The sequence below is a fragment of the Apis laboriosa genome, unplaced genomic scaffold, assembly GCF_014066325.1.
Source record: "Apis laboriosa isolate Shangri-la unplaced genomic scaffold, ASM1406632v1 scaffold113_cov153, whole genome shotgun sequence".
Lineage (NCBI taxonomy): Eukaryota > Metazoa > Arthropoda > Insecta > Hymenoptera > Apidae > Apis > Apis laboriosa.
The window spans coordinates 159,450-175,498 of record NW_025220892.1 but is presented as its reverse complement, the minus strand read 5'-3'; the positions used below and the strand labels follow the sequence as shown (position 1 = coordinate 175,498).

Here is a 16,049-nt window from a genome sequence, read left to right as displayed (position 1 = left end):
TAATTTTCCCCTTATATAATTTTATATATATCTTTAAATGACTAATCAAATAATAATTAAGTTTGAAAATACGTATACAATATGCAAATAGCACCTGACATACACAAGTATGCAAAACAATTTACCGTAGGGCTCTATCATCCTAGCGCAAAAGAAAACAAAAGAAGAGAAAGAAGAGAGAAGTAAGCTAAACAATAGTGAACGCCTGGGGGCAGCACATGACAAAGTGACTAGTTCAAATTAGGAAAAAACAATTCCAAATATAGAGTGCAACTCGTTCCTCTATCTTCAGTTAAGCTATGCTCTCACATTTTTTGGAGAAATATATCCTGTATATGCTCTATTGTAAAGTTCTATTAGCCATACTGCAAAAGGAAACAAAAGAAACAGAAAAAAAGGGAGGGAAAAAAGACTAAACAATAGTGAACGCTTGAGGGCAGCACCAACTGATAATATGTTTAAACTTATCCAAATATAGAATGCAAATCTATGTTGCTTGAAATTGAATTAGCCCCAGTTAAATTATATTCTCACATTTTTAAAACACATTTCTGTTCTATTATAAAGCTCTATTAATTACAAAATTAGTTATAAAAGAAACCAAAAGAGGAAAGAGGATAATGTTACTACCAGAGGGCAGCACCAAATAATACTAGTTACTTCAAATTAGAAAAGAACAATTAACATAGAGTACAACTCTTTTCACGACATTTCATATAAGATGCCGTACGAAACCTTAGAAAAGCCCGCTTTTCATCAACTTCTGCGCACGTCGAACATCCCGAGATATTCAATTACAATCGATGATTTCCCATTCAGAGCCATCTCGTACCCCATCGAGGGTAAACGAGCCGACATTCACACCGCACGATAACTCGATTTCCGCGACGCGGCAGCGCGTGGTACGCGAGTAATTGAAAATCCATTCTCAGATATGGCTCGACCCAGAGGTCATCGTCACTGGCGGCGCGTCGAAAAATTTATATATTTATTTATTTTCGAGGAAACACGAAGAGAGAACAAGGGTGGCTTGGTTGGTTGGTTGGTGAAAAAAACGAACCATTTTCGCCGAGAGTGAAGTGGCTCGCGCGTGGATGTTTGTACATGGATGCAAGAGTTTCCATGATTCTCGACTGGTGCCGTCGACTTCCGGATCGACAGCTGTCAATTAGGGGAAGCAATCGTTGCGTGAAATACATGTGGAGTGTTTTGGTTGATTTTGAAAGAGGGAAAATGTGGGGAGTGATTTGCGAGAATGATAGTTTTGAAATAATGAAGATCATGAAGGTGTATTCGTTGAGGAATAATGGCGAGCGATATTTTTTCGGATTAGAGTGACTGAGAATTTTGGTTAATTTAATGTTTAATTTGATAAATTGTATTATGAGTGTATATATATTGGAGTGAGTATTGATTTCGAAAAGCTTGCAAGAAAATTTCAATGAGAAATTTTTAATTGTGATAATGTTGTAAAATTTAGATATAATTGATTTCGAATTGATTTCGAAGTTAATATTAAGTTAATGAAGAATTTATTTTTAGAGATTGAAAGAAAAAAGAGTTTCTTTTTGAAGAAAATGATGATGTTTATAAATCTCTTTTTTTAATGATATTTAAACTGATCTTTAAAATAATTAAGTTTAAAATATTGCTGTATTTAATTACTATATATAATTCATTTATATTTTTTTAGCACAATACGAGTAATCGATAAAATTCAAATATATAGATAATATTCGACAAGTTCAAAATTTATATTCATGCTATATTTTTTTCATTGCACATCGAATGAAAGGAAATAATTTACAAAATATGTGAACGAAATTGAACGTGTCACGAATGCAAAATACCATTCCACTGCTGAATTTTCATCATGACGATATAAAAAAATATTATAAAGGTATCATGTGAAAGGGCAAATGAGAGCATGATCTCTTCGCGTTAAATTCCAGAAATTTATTTTTATAGAGAGTAATAGATAGTGTCTATAAATAAGATCATACTGAATTGGTTCGTTTCATAATAGACGAGATTGGAAATGCATTCGGGAAACATTTGATACTGGATATCAATATCGTACCCACAGTGATAAAATTCGTCAATTGATAAAAAGACTATTGCAGTTTCGATAAAAATTCCAACGAAGTAAATTGTTTCTCGTTTTTTCCACGAAGTCATAAACGACGATGTTGAAAATTGACCAATATTAGTTTTGATCAACAACGAACAAATTTTTATATGTATTTTTATGCGTCTTAAAAAAAAAAAACTTCGAAAAATCAGAAAATAAAAATTACAAAAAAATATGTGTAAACTTGGTAATATTGCCATTTGGAAAATTCAAAATCGAATATAGGAAAATTTTAGTGCACGTACGTGACACCATTTTCGGCCAATAAAAAAAGATTTGTACGTGTACTACATATACAATATATTGTAACTTCGTGTAATTCATGTTATTTAAATTTTTACAATATTTTATTTTTTAAGGATAGATACACAAAATATATTTTATCATTATCAACAAAATAATAAAAGAATTAAAAATTGAAATAATCAAAGAATTAAATAGTTATAATAGCACAATAATTATTTAGAAATTCGATGGATATATTTATATCTTTAAAAATTATGAAACAATAATAATAGTGAATATAATAATTGGTAATCATTTTACCAATATGTTCGATAATATTTTATGTTTCGTTATTCTCATTACCACAAATACAAATTATTTCTTTAATCACTTCTCTAATAAATAATTGCATTCTTTTAGAATTTCTAACAACATATCTTGTAGATATTTTTATTTTTTTATTATTATTATTCAGAAAATAATTTTTTTGAAAAACAAAGAATAATAATTAATTTATTATTCCCTGTATCTCCAAAATATACCATTTATCCCCGATAGACGTGTATTTACATCGTGGCTGGAGAACCGTTTGATTCGTCTGATGGAATTGAACGTTGAATAATGCAAACTGGATGTTTCGACCCTTTCCAATCGACAGCTGACACATCGAATAATAAATAGAGGATCACATCATTTCACGTACATACATATATCCCATCATCTGTGTTGCTTCAAACTTCATCGTTCACTATGTTAAAGTTATTTTATGATAATTTCGTTTATTTACGTATAATGGAGCGTAAAATCCTTTAATCTTATATGACGATAAGTAAACAATAATACGGAAGTAGAGTTTCGTTAATTATATGCATATCGATCGAATTAAAACTGTGCTAATTAACTGTGCACAACTATTAATTAGACACAATACAATGGATCTGGCTCATTAAATGATATGTGTCATTAAGTTGCATGTATAGTTACATTACTATCCGATCGTTATATATGTCTCTGAATTTTATACTATTACGAAATAATTATTTAAATATTCCACTATTTGTGATGAAGTGTGAATTATTTATCGCAGTTCACAAGTGATCAAAAATTTTATATATAACTCGTTAAATAGATTGCTTGAATTTATTTTTATTTATATTTAAATCTTCTAATTAAGAATACTAATATGTCATAATTTGATTTAAATTTCTCGTTAACTCTAAGATAATTTTTTCTCCGTAATGTTCATACTTCCTTTCTTTTATTTTATCAGGGAATATAGAAATATTGTTTCATTGATTCAAAATTTTTGATGCATTCGTGAAATAAACGACAAATGGTTCGCGTATTAATATCGCGAGAAACAAAATATTTGAATTATAATACATTTCATACGAAAAATGACAAACGAACGCGTATAATTATGTTTTATACAACAAATCGTATTTTTCCTTCATTGATTATTTCCTATATATAATTAATCCCATATGTCCGATTTATCTCGACACGTTTTTTTTTTTTTAACAAAATAAAATAATATTCTTACATTATAAAAAAGAAGAATATCTCTTTTTGGATGGACAGATGTCGATGTAGAGAGTACACGGTTGTTAATTCAGAATTTCATCGCACAACAAGCGAACAGAAATTCTGAATTCCCATCATTTTTGTCTTCCGTGTTTTCCTCGTTGTTACACGAACAGTTGCCTTGAAATTATTCCACATTTTTCCATATATACATGCATGCATACACGTGTGGCCATGTAACCTTCCATTTTTTTTCAATTTTGCTTTCCAACTTTCGACGTACTCGGGGATCGAATGAAATTCGATACATGACGGTTCAATGGTTTCAAGCGTATGTTTTATATGTATATTAAAAAAAAAAAAAAAAAAAAAAAATGGAAGTAAAAGAGAATTAAATTTTGACGAGTGAAAATCGAATTCGCCCGACTTAACGATTATGTTGAATTTTCATTAGTTTAATCCTTAAATTTGGTCTCACTATTTTATGGATGAAGCTAGACGTAGTAATTAAATTTTCCCGAAAATTCTTAGCCATACTTAATAATAAATTTTTTTCCGCGTGTGGAAAACTTTTTTAAATACTTTTAACGTCGAATTGATTTATCTTTCTATTAATTTTATGATTATCAATTAATTTTTAAAATTTGTTACCCACTTTAAGAATTAATTTCTTCCAACTTTTGCTTGTTAAATAAACTTGAAAGTGATTAAGGAATGTTAGATTTCACCAAGAATTTAAATCTAAAAGATTATAAATATATTTTGTAATAAAACAAACACAAGTATTTACTTTATTTTGCAATATCAATCTGTCATTGTTTAAATATTAATTGCTTATTAATTGATTATATTTACATATTAATGTCGAAGATATCGAAAAAGAAATACATTTCAAATTAAGTATTTGAATTAACATATTGGCAATACAATCTCATTTTTTTTTCAAACAGGTTATGTACAAATAACACACGATAGTCGACTGATCGACAAAACACTCGTGTCGCTATTGAAACGTTATAAAAGAACGTCGATATTGTGCTGTTACCATTAAGTGAAAATATTTTCGTTAAAATATAAAAAGTAATGTAAATATACCGATGCTAGTCATTTCATGTGTGACGTTTTTAAATAACTTTTAATATGTTAAATGAAACAATCTACTCAACGAAGAGTAAAAAAAAAAAATTGTAAAAATTGAACGAGTGTATCGAAACAATTGATTTTAATATAGCATTGTTTTGATGGCTATGTGTAACAGGAATAAATTGATTTTTTATATTTTTTAAATTTTTATTCGAATTAATTATTCGGTAGACAGATTTTAAACAATTTTAAATAGTTCCAATCTTTCTATTACTTATTTTCTGTTACAAGTTTCCACCCTTTCTGCTTGATTATTTCATATTTGCCACAACGATTAATTTTTCTCCACAGTTTTGTTTCGTATACGATGCATATCGATTAATAAAAAAAAAAAAAAAAGAAGAAGAAGAAGAAAAATTAACATTCCTATGTATCTATTTCTTCTTTTATTTTATTATATCTCAAGAAAAAAAAATGCAAAAGATAACACAAAAATACAATTATAATTATTTTTGTTCTCCATTTTTCTCTTTCAAGAAAAATTAACATCTAAATATTTATCAATATTCATCTTTTTTATTTTTTTCCTTCGAATTATATCAAATTCTTTTAGTTAATATATCTCACAGAATATTCTTCTTTATTCGATCTTCGATTCCTCTCGCGATTAAGTATCCCAATATTTTATTTCTCTCTCTCTCTCTCTCCAGAGGAATCAAAGGATGAGCTAAATGAGCAACGTTCCATCGGGCTAATCGACTCAGGATAACGATGTTTCGTTCACGTTGAAAATTAATGACTTTATCTCTCTATCTCTCTGTTGTTACACCATCGTATCGTTTTGACAGACCGACAACCTTTGTGCGTATCAGCGTTCTCGCAAATCGATAATTCACGAGGGATAAATAGATGAAAGGGAAAAATAGGCAGAGAAAGTGAAGAATCCTAAGAGTGAAGATAGAGTAAAATTCATGAGAATTGCTGTTTTTTTTTTTTTTTTGCGAATGTTATATCAAGTACAAAAAATAATTCTTGAAAAAATTCTTGATAATTTTATGTATCTTATGTGTTCATAAGAATATTCATAATTTATTCATTTGAATAAATTATTTTTCGAAAATTTATATTTTACATATTTTATATATTTATAAAATTTTACATATTTTATAAAATAATATATTAATATTGTAACAATTAGATTATTTAAAATATCTAAAGATGAATAATGAAAGCGAGATGTTAAATAATCTAGCATAATCTCATTTTTAATAAATAATCTCTAATAAATAATCTTTAAATTATTCAAAGAATTTCTTGATATCCCGTGTCTTGAAGAAATTCTTCCTTCACTAAGACACCTACATCCGACCTCATATATTATTATATCTGAGGTAATAAAAAAATTTTTCTAATTTCTTCCCAACCAGAAAATTTATGACTTTCGATAACGCGGCGTCTCAACGTCGCTTTCACTTTTCGCGACCATTAAAAACGAATCTCATGACCATTTTTTCCTCGACACGAAGTAAAAAAAAAACCTTCTAATAAAAGAAGGAAAAAAGAAAAGAGGGAAAGAGAAGAAAAAGAAGAAGAAAGGGCAAACGACAAACAAGGGTGGGTCGAGGGATGGAAAGAAGAAAAGGGAAGTTTGGACGATGAGGGTGACTCACAAAGAGTCTTCTCCGCCTTTTTCTTGATACCGTGAAATATTAACGTCTCTATTACAAGGAACCAGAGAAAAGGATGAACCAGAGTTGCGAAATTCAATGATCCCTAAAATCCACTAAAATGGATATTTCTTTGAAAAGAAACCAGTAGCTGATCGACATGAAATTTAGACTGACTAAAGGAGAAAGATATGAACGAGAAGTACAAAGACTTAGCTTTGGAAATTCACGTCTTTGAAAGGATAGAGATGCTTGTATGATATGGTTGGATTAAACGAAATTTACGACGAGAAACAATAACGACTTCGAAATTTAATTTAATTTAACTTATTACTATTGATTGAAATTAAAGCTAATCCGATTTATTTCCATGATACTTGGATCGAGATGAAATTTTAAGATGTTATGAGAATAGAATATGCATACAACTACTATAACCTATAAAACATTCTAATCTAACCTGATCAATTGCTAACTGAAATTAAACCTAACTTAATCTAATCCATTTATCGACATTCGATCGAGATGAAACTTTACGGAGATAGAATATGTACTTAATTATCATAAACTGCTATCATAAACTATCACAACTGAATCTAACTCATTAAACTTAATCTAATTCAACCGTGACATTCGATCGAAATGAAACTTTATTGATGTTACGAGGATAGAAGGGAAACTTCATATCTACCTTGTAATCTACTACTAACTGAAACCAAACCTAACCTCAATTCAAACAACTCGAACGAGATAAAACTTCGTAGTAAATATCATAGATGTAAAAATTCGATTAACATAATCTAATTCAGTACTAATTAAAACTATTAATCCAATCTATCGTTCAATCCATCAACGCTCAATCGAGATGGAAGTTTATCGATGTTATGGATAGAAGAAAAACTTAATATCTACCTTTTAACCAAAATCGAAATCAAACCTAACCTCAATTCAAGCAAGTCGAACGAGATAGAACTTCATAAATGCTATAAATACGTAAAACATGGACACGACTATCATAATAAAACCTAAAACTCACTAGTAACTAAAATTAATCCAACTACCATCTCAATCGAAATGAAACTTTATAAATATCATGGACATAAACTCCTTCGAAATATATAATCTGACCTCACCTAACTTATCTTACTCGTCTAACTTATCTTGTTTTAAACTTCATGGGGACCGACCACTGGCATCATTCGAAACTGCACCCGCCAAAACTAATGCTAAGAACGTTTCATTCAGCTTAAAGAGGAATCGTTCTTGTAAGCAAAATTCTCGAACACGACAGCTGTCGTTGCAGGCTGACGGCGTCTTCCGGTCCTAAATTCGGGCGTTCAATGTACATTCAGACGAACTGGAGGACGCGTTTCGAAAGCGTCACTGTTAAGCGACAGACGACAATGTCGCGTGACGTCAGATAAAATGTATTTAATCGGTCGTGAATCGAGGATTACGTGATTCTCTCGCGGATCAACGGACCGATCGTCGATGATTCGCGAGGGTGACACGCGGATTTTCAACGCGATCCCTACATGTTTTGTCGAAACAGTGTTGAGCAATTCCTTTTTTTCTTTTTTTTTTTTCTTTTTCGTTTCGTTTATAGAGAATTGTACCTTTCAATTCTATCTAAATTAAATGGTTTATTTAAACAAACTTTTGTTTCTGATTTCGGTGAATGATTTTGGAAAAGAAAAGAACATTGTATGTGTTATTTTGAATTATTAAATAATTAATATATACCATTAAGGAACGAATTAAAGTAAAATTAAAAGTTCTAGTTGTAAAATTATTAATATATCGTGAATATTTAAGCAAATCTCTATTTCAGTTTCATTTTTTCCAATTATAAAAATTTCATTTTGCATAAAAATCTTTAGTCTGATTTTTTTTTTTAATATTTTACAGAATTAAACGTGGACGAAACCTCATTTTTTTATTCTGATTTGTACGTTAGAACAACAATGCTACATGAACTTTATCTCTATAATTTTTTATACGAAATACAACAGAAAGATTTATTCCACACAAAAAAAAAAATAATAAGAAAAAAATATACATTTCCATTTTAAAAACTAGAATAACTGTAAAATACACATATATATCGTTGCACAGAAAAATATATAATCGTTTAAAATTTTGGTAATTAAAAAATATATAACAATTCTTAATTACCACAAACAATCCTATAAACAATAGCAAATAAATAAATATTAAAGTTATAACAATTATTTTAAACAAATAAAAAAAAAAGAATTAAAATTATAATCAAAATAAAACGAACAATTTTTGAATTAGAATTCAGTCAGAGAATAGCACAATCTTCATTTATCTGCCACACTTTTACAGACCCAACTGAAAGTTTCCCGGAAGAAAATTAACCGAACTGTTAGCATTCCCGCTAAAACGCGGGAACACAGACGGTAACATTACAGAACGACTTGGAAAATTTATTCAATTGCCATTCTGCTTGCAATAAACGTGGTTCGTTTTAAATTCACCTCTTAAGCTGAATCCTGATTAATTTGTTGATCAACGTTTCCATTAAACGTTTTTGGAAGAACAATTAATCATTTTTTAACGGTTAGAAAAAGAATATAGAAAGAAAATGTTTAAAAAAATATCGAAAAATAAAATTTCATCGAGCGAAACAAGGGTGAATTTTCACCTTATCTTTCTCGTCTGCGATTTTCGTGGAAATAAAACGATGATTCTTACACGTTACTCGTTTCCGCGCGATATTCGACGCGCACGTAGAGGGTAGAAAATTACGAAATGCAACGAAATTATCGGGTAGAAGAAGTGAAAATAGAAGAAGGAGAACGTAGTTGGCCCTTTTCGACAAATTGCACGTACCTAGAGATACTTGCATTTCCGTTTTTTATCAGAATTTTTGTTGGTTGAAGAAGTGTTTAAAACTGTACGCAGAGTTCGAATGTAAATGGTTTTGATCTTTTTTTTTTTTTTTTTTTTTTTTTTTGTGAAATGATAATAAATCTACTAGGTAGGGTGGAAGAAAAGTTATAGCATGGTGAAAAATTGTGTGTGTGAGAGAAAAAGAGAGAGAGAGATGTAGAGGTTGAAGAAGAATAAGATGACGAACGAAGTGATATGGTGGATCATAATTTCTGAAGTTGATGTTATATGGGGTCGCGTATATTCGATCGTTGACAAGTTAAGGGATATATTCATCAAGGGTGACTTTGTGCATTATGGAAAAGGATAGATATAAATACGTAATCATTCTTCTAAATATTGTTTATATAATATATTTATGCATGATATAATTTGCATTTATACGATGTTATATAGATTATACAAATATATATGGCAATAATTTATTGTTACAAACGTTATTTATGAAATTTAATGTTTAAAATATTATGTAATTCTTTTTTTGTCTGTGAAATTTAATTCATATTCAAAATTTTTATCCTGAGATGGGAATTTTTCATTCGCTAAATTTTATTCAAAACGTTATGACATAAATGCAAATAGCCTGATTTACCATGCAAAACTAATTTTTAAAAACGTAATACTTTGATACAAATATGAAAGAAGAAAATGGTAATTGATAAAAGATAAGATTAATCGAAATTTTTTGTTCAAACGATACCACTAGTAGATATTATCTCGCGATATTAATTGGTAACGATCTAAGCGTGCGAAATTTTATGGAATTTTTACTCAAAATTGCCATTCATGAATGAATACGGTGAATAAAACCGAGATCTATAAAATTAAGCCATATTTAAATACAGGAACGAAACACGTAGGATAGTAAAAAAAATTTTTTTCTTTCCCAGAGAATATTCCAGAGAAAAAGGATGTTCTATATTATGAACTCGTGTTTGTACTAGAAATCACTTCGTTGCTATTTGCATTAATACCTCGCCTGCTTTGTGATTTTTAAAAATGCGACGAACGTGTCATAAGTATAGTGCTGCAACTATTTAACGTGTAAATTTGATGAAAATTTCTCAAAGAATATTAAAAATTCATACGTAAGCGGATAAATAGATTCACATAAAGAAATTTTTAAAAACGCTTACTAAAAGAATAATTGTATAGCAACAATTCTCTCGTTTCACCCGAATTTGTTAAAATTGATCGATCATAGACGATATAACGTACACGATGACAATACTAAAATTTCTATCTGTAAAATTTAAAAAAGAGAGGAAAAACACTATAGACATCCGATTGACAGGGAAATAAATCACTCGAGCGAACGAAAAAATTTCATTGAAAAATAACATCGGTTCACCATCGGTTACAGAGAAACGAAGAAGAGAGACGTTCGTCTGCGGAATATGGAGCACCCTAAACGAGGCTGTTCGATACGCGGAACACGCAAAGTCCTCTGTCTTTCTTTCTCCCTCCAGTAAAGAGAAAATGCGTCGATGCAATTCACGAAGTAAGAAGCAACACGGGACGACGGTGAAGGATGCGGAATAACGAAATAAAAGATTTGGCGGATACGTGAGTACTGGGATCGGAATATGCCACGTTTGGATGGGAACTTGTACGTACAGTTTCCCAGATATCCCGCGATTCTTCCATTCTCGTGACGTGTTTGGCATCTGTTCGCTGTTAGTTTTCAGTAGGTCTTTTTTTTTTCGCGGGATTATCTTCCATGGTATGAACGCGTAGAAACTTAGCCCGAGGACACGCTCCCCATATTTTTCACGGGCGATTTCATAAATATTTCATGGACGATTATGAATATCGCTTTTGTTCGATCGCTTTGTGTCTCGATTCTTTCGTTTTCGGCCTCTATACTCGCAAGGGGAGGGGTGTTTTATTGCTTCGTGATGTAGAATTGGGATAAAGGTGAGGTTTAAACGAATAAAAATATGATGTGATTAAGATAATTAGGGTTAAAGTAATATCACGAAAATAATGTCAATTTCGTTTTAGAAGAATTTTTCGTGGAAAGAAAAGATTTGAAACGAGATTTTGGTTTAATGATTTTAATATTAATTAATATTTGTTGTCTTGTGCTTCGCTTGGAATCTGAGAATTGAAATTTTTAATGAATAAAAATGGATGTGATATTAGAATTTCTCCGGATTATGTTTCTTTAACAACAACAAAATAAGGATTCTTTTATGTGCAAACATCAGGATTCATTGCATGGAAAATACATGTTCGAGTTCGTTTAATGTGAAAATATTGATACATGTAGATTGGTATCTCATTGAATGAATTAATGGAAACAATGGACCAAATAAATGGCAATTCAAAATAATTGTCGAGAAACACGAATAATTTAATTTATTTTTAATAGAAAGATAAATAAAATAAGGATATTAATTTGAATAAATCGAGCATTCGAATGAAAATATATTCTTTTAATAGAAGCAAGAGATTTCTCTTTATCTTGCGAAACTTTAACAAGTATTTTATCCGACTTTGTGTTTGAGCGGCTTAAAACGTTTTAACTTAAAACTATCTTAAGAACATACGTAAGTGTGTTCTACTGTATCGAAATATATTAAATAATCATAAAGTGAATCAAGTAGAACATAGTGTAAAATAATTTCTGACAAACATTATTTTAATAAAATTCAAATCAATTAACGATATTATTATATTTTCCTTGAAAATATAAAAAATAAAGAATAATGAAAAAATTGTTTTAAACATTGTTTATACTGTATTCAAAGAATTTTTAATTTCAATAATTGACAATTCTTATTAAGTCTGATGTAATGAGATAAATTTTAACAATTGTGACTACTTTGATTAAATATAACATTTTTAAGGAATCAATATAATGTATAAAGAGCTTTTGCTATCGAATTTTTTGTAACAGATTTATAATAAAAATATCTATCTACGGAATTCTTTAGCTCACAATAACAAAGATTTTTTAAAAAATCGCTGCACAAACTGAGCTGAGATTTATGTTTCGGACTGCTCATTTTTTGATTTATTATTTTTCAATATGTATATAAAAGTATGATTTGTATCACTTTCTGTCGTCGTCATTTCTTTGTCCCATTTCTGTAAAGCAAACAATGATAAAAAAAATAAAAAAAGAAAAAACAAAACCTTCCATCGAGTATCACGAGAATTCGATCTTTCAAAGAATTAAAATTCCCTGCTGACAACTATTTCACTCGAAATTTTTATCTCGCTTTTAAACACTTTAATGTTACCCCATATTGGTCTGTGATATATCAACGACAGAGCAGAAACGTTCGTTTGGTCCATATCTGATCGAGAGGAATAAAAAGAGGATCGGCAGGTATATTGGTTGTATCATATTTCTGCCATCTTGATTGAAATTTTAAACAGATTTTCAGCTTAACAATTAACATTATCGTTTAACGATATTTGGGAAACCATGTTATATTCTTTACTCGTCATAGAGTTTAAAAATATCGAATTTTATACATTTCGTTTCAAAGAATAATTTAATATTATCATTAAAGGCTAATTCGATGGGCAGAGCGTTTATGAAAATAAATGTGAATGCACATAAAAGAGAGAACGAAACGATCATTTGTAAATTTTATTCCGAAAAATATATATTCAAACGTCGATAAATTTATCTCGCTAATAAAAGATTCGTATAAAGAAACGTCTAAGAGAAATATATATATATATTGATAAATTATAGAATATTTTTTCATCGTGATAATTATATTTAAAATACAAATGTGAAACGTTCTGCTTTCAATCATATTTCTATATTTATTTTATTAAATCTATATCGCTGCAATAAACGAAAGGAACGTTATCGTGTATCCAATGAAAAATAATTCAATTAATTTACATCACTGTAATGATTATTCCCCGATAAAACGGAAGCAAAGGAGAAAAGTCTCGTAACATGAATATTAATTCAACACTCATATCTTTCCCCTATCCTTAACACTATACCACCAAAGATCATATTACACGATCATATTACACGATTTTTCGAGCTCGTTCGAAGAATTTAGAAACATGGAACATATCCATAACATATCTGTGATATATCCGAGTTTCAACGATTCCAATCGCGAATCCAAGAAATACAGAAATAAACCAAAAAGGTTCCGATTTTATCGTTTTCTTTCGAGAAATAGAATATGATAATATAAATAAAGGATACAATTTTTCGTATACAAGCATCGAGTAGCGTTTTATCGAGAATTCAAACATACATCTGGTTGTTTCAATGGTATTTTCTCAATTTTCTTCGTAAGATAAACGAAACGACCTGATCGATGGACCTTACGTACAATACAAGCAACAACAACATTCCATCTACTCTAAATATCTTCTTACACATCCTATCGTAGAGCATAGCTTTTATAGAAGCAATTAAAATTCCTGCCCGACTCTCTTTCTTTCTCTCTCTTTCTCTTACACAGTCTCTTAACCATCTTTACCATCTTTCTATTTTATCCTATAGAATATTTTATTTGTCCGATACACAATTATAAGACAACGATTTCTATGGCGAATAATAATTAATATTTAGTATTAATTCTTTCTGCATATAATTAATGAAATTTCTGAATGAACTTATGTCCATGAAAATGAAAATTTTGTTAAAAGTTGTCTTACTGTTTCGTTATTTTTTTGTTACATTTACTATTATCATATTGTTTTTTGTAATTTTATTTTTCTCTTCATTCTTTATTTCATTCTTTATTATTTTTTCTATTGATTTCTATAATAAATAAAAATTTATTTATATTTTTCGTTTCGGTTCACTTACATAATTAAGAACTATGAATTTTTTACGATAATTTCGAAATTTTATTCAAGAATTATTTCAAGGATGAACAAATAAATATTATTTCACAGTTAAAAATGTAAAGTTGAATGTATTTCAGAAGAACCAAGGTGTAACAATAAATTATCTTGATAAAACTACAGAGAATCTAAAGGTTTAAAGGAAACTCGATTTTCATTTTCCTTAGGAAATTTTACGAGCAGAATTATCGGTCGAAGAATTTCAAACAATGAAATTACCAAAGAAGACGTAAATTCACAGACTGAGAAAAGCTTTCATTTAAAACGAATATATTTAAAAAGACAAGTGATAATTTTGAAAATTTACTTATAAAATATTCAAATTAATAATAATTTTCAATTTCATTATTATTTGTTCTCCTTTTATCATTAAATATTCTAAATATTCAAAATATTCAAAATTATTTTTCGATTTTCGATAATATTCTCAATTTATCTTCATACTTTATTCATTTCCTATCTCCACGTCATATATTCATAAAATATTTTCCAATAATTAAAACAAACATTCCTCCCAAACAAAAAAAAAATATAATCCAACAAAATTTTTCTAAACTGTTTGAATTCAACAATCTTTTTTGTTCTCAATAAATCGCTCTAGTTTGAAAATTTCAATCAATTCTATAAATAGTACATTCTCCATATTCTCCGTATGTAGAACGGTGCATAATGAAGCTTGTAAGCTTATCAGGAGAATACACCGAGTTACCAATAAATAGTGAACATATTCTATTAACCGAACAATGAAAAACATTGTAAAATTATCCGAAATCGAAACACATTAAACGCAATATAAATATCGAGCAATAAAATTATTTGAACAATAGAATGGAAAATGATTGATCAAGGAAAAAGTATACAATGAATTATGATTTATTGAAACAAATCTTATTTATATTATATTCATTGAATGCACGTAAAGTTAAAGAAAAATTCAACAAATATGTAAACAAATTTCATAATATATTTCATTCAATCAATTGTATCAATGTAATTTGATAGTGTTTTTTTAAATATCTTTTTAATTACTTAATTTTATAATTTAATAATAACAATAATAATTAATATTTATAATTTTACGAATTAAAAAAGCATCTTTGTTCAATGCTTTAAAAAAAATGGATTCGATCAATTGATCGATTTTTTTGTACAACAAACATTAGTAAATGACAAGCGAGTTCGACATATAATCAATTTTTCGACTTACTGTACATATTTTTCAATTTATTTTTTCTTTTTTTTTTTTTTTTTTAACTTTATACTACACGCTGAGAATTTTCACCATGCACAGCTCGAAATAAAGCTATTCAGAGCAAAGTGTGTCGTGGAGGACCGCAAAAGGTTAACCTTAAAGTAGTCACCTAACGTCGCACTGGTATCGTTATTTTCGCATGTACACCTATATATATATATATATATATATATATATATATATGTATAGAAGCTGTGTGCGCGAGGGTGTGTGCACACGTTCTTCTTCAAAGAACTACGTAACGAGCATGGAGTACGTCACTTTCATTCTCGATTCCTGTGAAAACGCAGTCCACGAAATGGAGAATAAAGAGAGAGAAAGAGAGAAAGAGAGAGAAAGAGAGAAAGAGAGAGGGAGAGAAAGAGAAAGAAGACGTTTCGAAACCACCATATAAACAGTTCCCTCGTGCTAT

General features: G+C 29.1%; 1 protein-coding gene across 7 annotated transcripts in view; it reads right to left on the bottom strand.

Annotated features, from left to right (window-relative positions):
- LOC122716526 (collagen alpha-2(IX) chain) overlaps nucleotides 1-16,049 on the bottom strand; it is a 333,714-nt gene that overhangs the window by 170,382 nt on the left and 147,283 nt on the right. The gene's annotated exons all lie outside the window — the stretch shown is intronic.